Genomic DNA, 7,996 nt, shown 5'->3' with positions numbered 1-7,996 from the left:
TAAAATCATGACTGCATTGCCCCAAACACCACCACAATGTATGTGAGTATCATGGGGGGAGGGGAAGTCTAAAAGGCTTGATCTGTTAATAATGGGACTTAACAGGAGACAGTTCTGGACAATTGGATATGCCCATAGATATCTTCATTGGTGCTGCTGCTATGCAGTAGACAGCAGGTTATTTGCAGGGTAAGCCACTTGGCAGAATTAGCATTTTCAAAATTTTACTTAGTAACAGAGTACCACAGCAAACACACCTCAATTATTTTTATTTTTAGTGAACCCAGTCACAGAACTACACACTAATGATGAATGTACAGTATCTTGAATATTATTAAAGGGGAAAAAAACCAACCCTTTTTTCATCATTCACTTTACCATTTCCATGATCTTTTGGTCTCCCATCTCAGTCATCTGAGATTCTGTCCTCACACATGATGAAGTGGCACCATGCCCAGAAAGGCAATAGCTCTTCTTTAGTTTTTTCCTTACATGTTTTTGGAATGAGGCCACTAATAAAGCTTGCAAATTTGCATTTTTATATTTTTCTTTCCTCCATCCCTTTTTACCCCCTCCATTCCCCTTCTACTTTTCTTCCTCAGTCCGAGAATTTCAAGATAGCTTTCAGGAGGGATTGTTTTCCATGCTTTCATCTCTACCTCCCTCAGCTGCGCTATTGTAAATGGCTTTGTTTTTCTTTAATGGATTTTCTTGTAGTGGTGAATAATTGTTTGGTTCACTGCTTCATTTTTCATGCTTCATTTGCTTCATGTTCAAACTTTTGCTCTCCCTTGAGCAATTCACTTTTGTTGCTTCTGCTTTGCTCTGCAGCCTGTGGGTAAGACAAGTGCTCAGCCTTGAGTTCAGGTTGGGGCTTCTCAAGGCGGCAGCTGTGCCTCCCTTTACTTCTGGTTTGCCGGTTTCTGCAGCATGAAAGCATTGTTTTCCCAGCGGTGTTTTTTACATCTAGCTGGTGAGAAGGAACATGGAGCAGGTGGGTTAGCTTGCAGCAGCTCAGGGGATTGGCAGCTGGTGGCAGTAGAATAGGCAGAAATTTCTTATCTTTGTGATGGAAGCCAGAGCATGAACTCAGGAGACAGGTAAGACCTATCTGCTGATCACATCTCTCTTCAGCTTGTCTTTAGAAACTACTTCTTTCAAGTATTACTCAATATTTGCAAGTCCTTTCTAACATAAATGACCTTAATTTATATGCCACCATAACATACACTGGAACTAAAACTGTACAGTCACGGGGATCCTGACTTTCTAGATGAATGGAAAGGTTGCATCTAGATGGATGGAGTGGTGGGAATGTGTGGTGATTCTGGCCTCTTCAAAGTGACCACATCACAGACCAGGGTGGAGTTCGCACCTCTGGTTCCTTCCAGACCATGTGCTGGGCACTTCTTCAAGTGCAAACCAGGGCATAGGAAAAGGGAATATGTGCTTTGGTCAGTTTCAGAGGTATCGCTGGATCCCTGATGTCCATGGTCATCTGGGCGTTGGACGTGTTTCATTTCGTTAAGGGTAATGAATAGTAATGTAATGCAGTATGTAATGCCTTTTCTGATATACGGTATTTTTCCAAAAGGTCACTGGCTACCTCAAGAATTTGCTCAAGAACTGCAAAAATGATTACAGAATAATGACATTTCACCACCTACTTTTGCCCTTTTCTCCACAGTGTTTCTTGTAGCAGGTGCCAACTCCAGGGAGAGTTATAGGTACATTGTGTATTTGTTTCTTTTCCGGATACTATAGCCTAAATTATGCACTTTAATCACTCTGAAGGGAAACAAAATAAGAACGATAAGATTCCAAGTAGATTTAGGTGAAAAGACCCAGTTACAAGATTATAATAAAGCACTTTATGTGCTTGCTATTTCCTCTTCTATCAGTAGCCTAAATGTGACCACATCAGTGATTGTATTCTTGTATCTGTTCATTGTGCAGCACAGAGATCCATATTTTCATTTTGTGAGAATGAAATGAAAATATGGATTTTTATTTGAACATTTGAATTCAATGGTAGTATATATACAACTGAAAAATCCAATATAATGGTATTTGGGAGGAAAAAAAGGCTTTCTAATAAACTGAGCAGTTGCTGTGATTTAGACTTTCTTGTGAAAATTTCTACATTTCAAAGCGATGCTTTGGTTGGTTTTATTTTGGATAAAATATTAAAACAACTCCCTATGGTAATGTTGCCCCCAGCAAAACGTGGTTCAAATCTTTCTGAAGCAAATGAAGACTGCTTAGAGCTGGCCACAGCCTGTGTCCCACTGAGCTGGTAGACCCAGCAGAGAAGCCCAGATGGTTGTGGAATTGCTGGGTATGTTACAGGACTGTAAACTGCAGATGACTGGGCTGCTAGATGGTAGGTGGAAAGAAGACTAAATTACTCTTCAGACCTCCTCATGAGCTGGCTAGAGAGTGACATGTTCAATGCATTTCACATTCCTGTACCCAGACAAGGTCCATATTAAACTGAACAGGTTCAAAAGCCTTTTTCTGACCCTGAGACTAGATGCACAGGTCCCATCTATGTAGCTTGCCCTCCTTCTACCCCTAGCTAAACCAAGGAAACTGCAGGGAATCTCCATCTGTATATGAATATGGAGTATCCTATGGTCTGTGTCACCTTGCAAAGCATTTCAGCATCATATGGAGACTGCAGTTCTCATGGGCCAGAGCCTGAGAGCACAGAGCACATGTGGCAGGGAATTAAACAGTACAGGGTATCATGGACATAGCTTAAGCCTGTGCCCTGGCTCGTTTTCATTTCCTAGTGCAGACAAACCTGTATATCCCCAGCCAATATAAAGGGTGCTTCCAGTCAGGATCAAGGAAACCCTGAAGCAGCCAGCTCTGCCAGCATCTTGTGCCTGGTAGGGGCTTGGTGAGAGGTGTAACCTTCCTCAGAGCAGGTGGTGAGACAATGGCTTTTCAGGAGGCTTTGCATGGAGCTGAAGAAAGTCTAACTGAAGGAAGGTTGATTGTGTTTTGAGGTTGTTACATATTTAGGCCAGTGAGTATATGGTGTGAATACTATGAACAGTGAAGAAATGAGCCAGTTAAACACAACGACTACATGCTCTGAAATGCTCAGGATGCTTTATTATTCATATGAAGCTGGCTACTTATTTCCAGTGAAGGATGTTTTGGGAATAGGGATGTAGATTATCAGTATATTTCATGTTAAGGAAAGTTAGAAGTTTACAGAGGAGCCAGTCATAATTTTATTACCTTGTTAATAATCATAGAACCATATAATAACCATGTTAATAATGTTAATAATCATAGAACCATAGAATAGGTTGGGTTGGAAGGGACCTTCAGAGGTCATTTAGTCCAACCCCCCTGCAATGAGCAGGGACATCTTCAACTAGATCAGGTTGCCCAGAACCACATTCAACCTGGCCTTGAATGTCTGGTTTCTTCTGGTTTCTTAGCAAAAGTTTTTGTACTTTTTCATTAAGAACTCAGCCAAGACATTAACAATATGTAACCTTCTATCAAAGAGAAATAGGACTGCTGACAGAAAAACTTATTTTCTGCCATACAAATCAAGAGAAAAGGAGGCTGAAAGAAAAGATAGGGAATAATGCAAGAATAATAAAATATCTAAAAAAATTCACAAAAATGCGTTATATATATGTATTATTCTGGAGAACTCCAAGATAATATTGGTGATATCCTATTAGGCTGGAAAAGGGAAATGATATGGTGTTATCCATAGTTGCACATTATAGAGTGATCCCATGTTTCCAAGGGAAACATAGACATATTGTCTCAGATCTTATCTCTTTCAGCAAACTGTTTGATTTAATTTCAGGCCAGCCTGTACATAAGTTCAGGTAAACCAGAGCTAAAGTTTGTAAAAGTGTTCTTTGTTCAGTTTATCATGAGGTTTTGTAGACATAACCTAAGCTAATATACAAGACAAGATTAAAAAAAAAAAAAAAAAAAATGCTAAGGTGAGATTCAAACAAATATCCAAACAAAATTTAAACACTCCTTCAAATTAGGACCTAGACACATGATTGACTTACAATGGTGTACCAATTTCCAGCCTGTTGGTGTAGTAACTCACCTTAGCAGCCACTATAGTTCTGCCAATACACACTCCACTGTAACTCAGTTGTGTATGTGCCTGAACTCTGAAACCAAGTTGGCAGAAATGAGTACCCGTGTATAAGACCATCTATCTTCAGTGTTGCATTTCTTCAGCATGAGCTTTATTTTCACCAGGGGCATAATGCATAGAAATTAAGGCCATTGAAAGATTTCCTGTCCAACTTTGCTTTCCTGTTTTTTTGTTGGGTTTGGGTTTTTTTCCATGTCTTGCTGTTGAGAGTGGAGGGTGAAAGGGAAAAGAAGGACAGAAGCAAGAAGAGGGAAGGAAGCCACTCATATTTCCCAGAGTGAAGCAGCTGCAATTCTTCTTGACCTTCCTGTGGGCCGTGCAAAGGAAAGACAAATTTACCCCCTCTCCATGTGCTTTCAATATTGTCAAGGTGGTGGTCCAATTAGTGCTATGTGCTAGGCATACAGAATGGCAGAGTTTTATTTAGTCACAAACATCTTCAGCTCTGCTGAATGAACAGCAACTAATTCAGACTTCCTGAGACTGCACAACCAGCTCCTATTAACAGTAATTAGAGTGAAGTATGTGCATTGAAGGAAAACAGCTGTAAATGACGAAGAGATGGCAAGCCTCATCTCAGTCCCTCTCAGATATTTTCCTCACCTTACAGCTTGAAGTATCTGCCTGCAAAACATTTTCAAAGGGGTTTGGAACTTGCCTTTGAGGAGGAAGAACTTCAAAGAAGTGACGCATCTGCTGTTGCAGGACATTTGAACTGACTGGCTATACTAGATTCAAGGGAATCTTCGGGATATGTCATCATAAATAAACAAAAGAAGTTAAAAGACCCTGAGCAGAAGAAAAAAAAACATTTTTGAAAGCCGCAAAGTAAGGTTACAAAGTTGATTTAAGTAACAGGGACTGCATGACTTCAGAAGTCAGAAATAAGTCAGAAATAAGATGGAGGCATAATTTTTTGGGAAACTTCTAGAAGTCGTACTTCAAAGTTGTATTTCAGCTTCTTGATCACCTCTGTAAATGTGTGGTGCATATTTAAGGGTCATATTTCTCTGAAGGGTGGTAGGCATTTCTTTCCTCAGAAATATCTGAGTGGTGTATGTCTGAAATTTTTACGTAGAAAATTTGATTATGACTTGATAATAGCTGTGTTTATTGTCAATACAAAATTATGTCGTCTGGGAGAAATACTCTTCTTGTTTCTCACTTGGAGTTAGCCCAAGCCCACAAAAGCTGACAAAAGGAAATATGAGATAACTTCCAAAATAGGTTTCATTTTTGGCCATTGTAATTGCAGTTCTGAGAAAGTTCTCAATTAGTAACTATTTTCTAAAGGAAACCCCAGTAAACTACTACTAACGTTTTGATTCTTATCATTAGAACTAGTCAATGTTATCCAAATAATAAAAAGATTGGATAGCCTTTACTAACTTTATGACAGTTATGACTCATGGTATAATAGAAAACAAAATATTTTCCTTTTTCTCTCTTCAGGGCACTAAAAAAATGCTTTATTCCTTTACTCCAAACTCTAGGAAGAATTTCTACTGCTCTCAGTAAGAATTTCTTTTCAAGGCTAACATGTGGTGTTGAAGGTAGCTAGGAACAGGAAGGATGCTGGAGGGTCCACAGAAGGATATTCAAGATGCTTTCTTGTCCTGTCCACGCTCCCATCCTCTTCTCAGCTTATAATAAAATGGTTAGAAAAGAGAGGATACCTACATGATGGAGAATATTTAGCACATTGATAGTAAAGTTCTCTCTTTTACAACCTTTTTACTAAATGTTTGGTATTTGTCCTATTTAAGATAATGTTGTCTTGCATGTCTGAATGTAGAGGAAAGGTATTTTTATACAAAATGTCTATGATGCTTGCACTAATACAAATCTTAAAGAAGATAACAGTGAATATTTTAATTTGATTTTTTTCCCAAATTACTGCTTCTGTTACTAAAATAATTATATAAAAAACAGTAGCGTGAGCAAAACTTCCTACTTTCCTACAACATGATTAGTTTGTTTCACAAGGTCTCAGTAAAATGCTGAAGAAACTTAATTCAAAAGTCATTAACCAGCTAAAAAAAAAGTCACACGTATGGTTGCATTTCAACTTATGATAAGGGTAACAATAATGATAAGGATGTTTGATTTTACCCTTGAAGTGCATTTTGCTTTAATCTTGATTAGCCATTCTGCATGGTCTTTGAAGGAAGAAGCATCCACATGCACAGTCACCTTGAAGTCCACTAACAGGAGAGTCTGACTTAAATAGTAGGTGTGTATTACCAGTGAGATTCTTTTCTGTTGAGGTAAGTGGTCATGTCTGTTAACATCAACACGGCCAAGATTTCATCCTAAACCTGTACAATGCTGCACCTTTTCAGGGTTACCTCCTTCTTGAAACAAAGAGTAGCCATCTGGTTCAGAGCCTATTTTTCGCATGTCTCAAATAGAAGGGAACATAAACAGGCGTGCTGGACAACTGCAGCAAAAGCACATGAACAGGTTTGAAGGGCACCTTCTTACCTTGGGTAATCATGTAAAGTACTAAGATGTCCTGTAGTAAGCTAACAATAAAGCCTTTTATTGACATCCATTTTTATCCCAGTAATGGGGGAGGTAATTTATAGACAAAATTCACTCTCACCTTACACCTGCATAAGAGCACAATGTTATATGACAAAATAAGACTCAGGCCTGCTTTTTGAAAAAACACTGGGCTGCTGCTTTGCTATTGCTCTCTTCTCCTAAGTACTGTAATTGAACAATCTTTATTTTTACAAAAGTGCTGTTTCACACAAGCTCTTAGTGCTTGAGGATCAATGAGAGATGCTGGAAGGTGAAATTTAGACTGACAGAAGAAAAAAAGAGCTTTTGCAGCACATTCCATTATTTTTAAATAAATGACCTTAATGCATGAGTTAAGCAGGAGCTGGCCTTGAAGAATGGCAATGGTAGAAGCACTGCCAGCTGGACTGGAACATGGGTCCTTTGTTCCAAATATTACGTATTTATTCTGGATCTAAATGAACATGGGATTTTTTTTCCACGTTTCTAATAATGAAGTGAATGCCTGCCCTCCCCCGGGGAACTGACACTGACCAAGAGGCAAGCAGTTGTCAGACACTGCCTGCAGCAAAGCTTACAGCTGCTCCAGATCAAGCCGCAATGAAGAAAAGACTATTAGGTCTCTGGGGATATAGATAATAGACAAAAATGATAATGTATGTGGACAAAAGTAGAGGACAGTAGTGCTTTCTGGGATTAAGATGCAGGGAAAAAAATGGTTTTGTTATACCCTGCAAAATGATTGCTGACTCTCGTTTTAAGGCGACCCCTGACCCGAAGGAAAATAATGGATGGCCCATCTGCTTGATACACAGGAATCCTCAGGCACCATTTTGTCCAATTATGTCAAAACTGGTGCTAGAATTATGAATGTGTTACCATTTGTCTTTCCTTTGTTACATGGAACAAAGGTACCAGATACTTAGCAAAACTTCCCTTCCCCCTTCCAAGCATCATTCTCCTAGCATAGGGATGAAACAGAAGTAGGTCTTCCTCATGCATTCTTACTTCTCACTCTGTTTTCATTACAGAGGAAGGCACCCATCTCAGCTCAGAGAAGACATTTCTTCAAAGAGCTATGGGTGGCCTGAGAACTAGCCTAATAGGATATGGAGACTTTCATTACTGTGCTGGTCATCTGAACTTGGGCCAGCTAGGAAGAGGCTGAAGGGCATTATTATTTATCAGCTGTATGAAATAGATGGGGGAATCTATTCTGCTGTCCACTTCATCTAGTCAAATCCATTTTCTGCTCTTTCAGCATCTGAGCAAATGATTTACAAGAATCAGTAGCAGCACTGATCAGGCTGAGGTTGG

General features: G+C 39.3%; 1 protein-coding gene across 1 annotated transcript in view; it reads left to right on the top strand.

Moving 5' to 3' along the window:
- The first annotated feature begins 658 nt into the window (after positions 1–658).
- CLVS1 (clavesin 1) overlaps positions 659–7,996 on the top strand; it is a 131,036-nt gene continuing 123,698 nt past the window's right edge. The window contains exon 1 of the mRNA XM_030485443.1: positions 659–678. The gene's annotated coding sequence lies outside the window, so the exon portion shown is untranslated. The remainder of the gene's footprint in view (positions 679–7,996) is intronic.

This window comes from Strigops habroptila, chromosome 1, assembly GCF_004027225.2.
Source record: "Strigops habroptila isolate Jane chromosome 1, bStrHab1.2.pri, whole genome shotgun sequence".
NCBI lineage: Eukaryota > Metazoa > Chordata > Aves > Psittaciformes > Psittacidae > Strigops > Strigops habroptila.
Note: the sequence above shows the minus strand (reverse complement) of the source record. Positions and strands in the feature narration are given on the sequence as shown.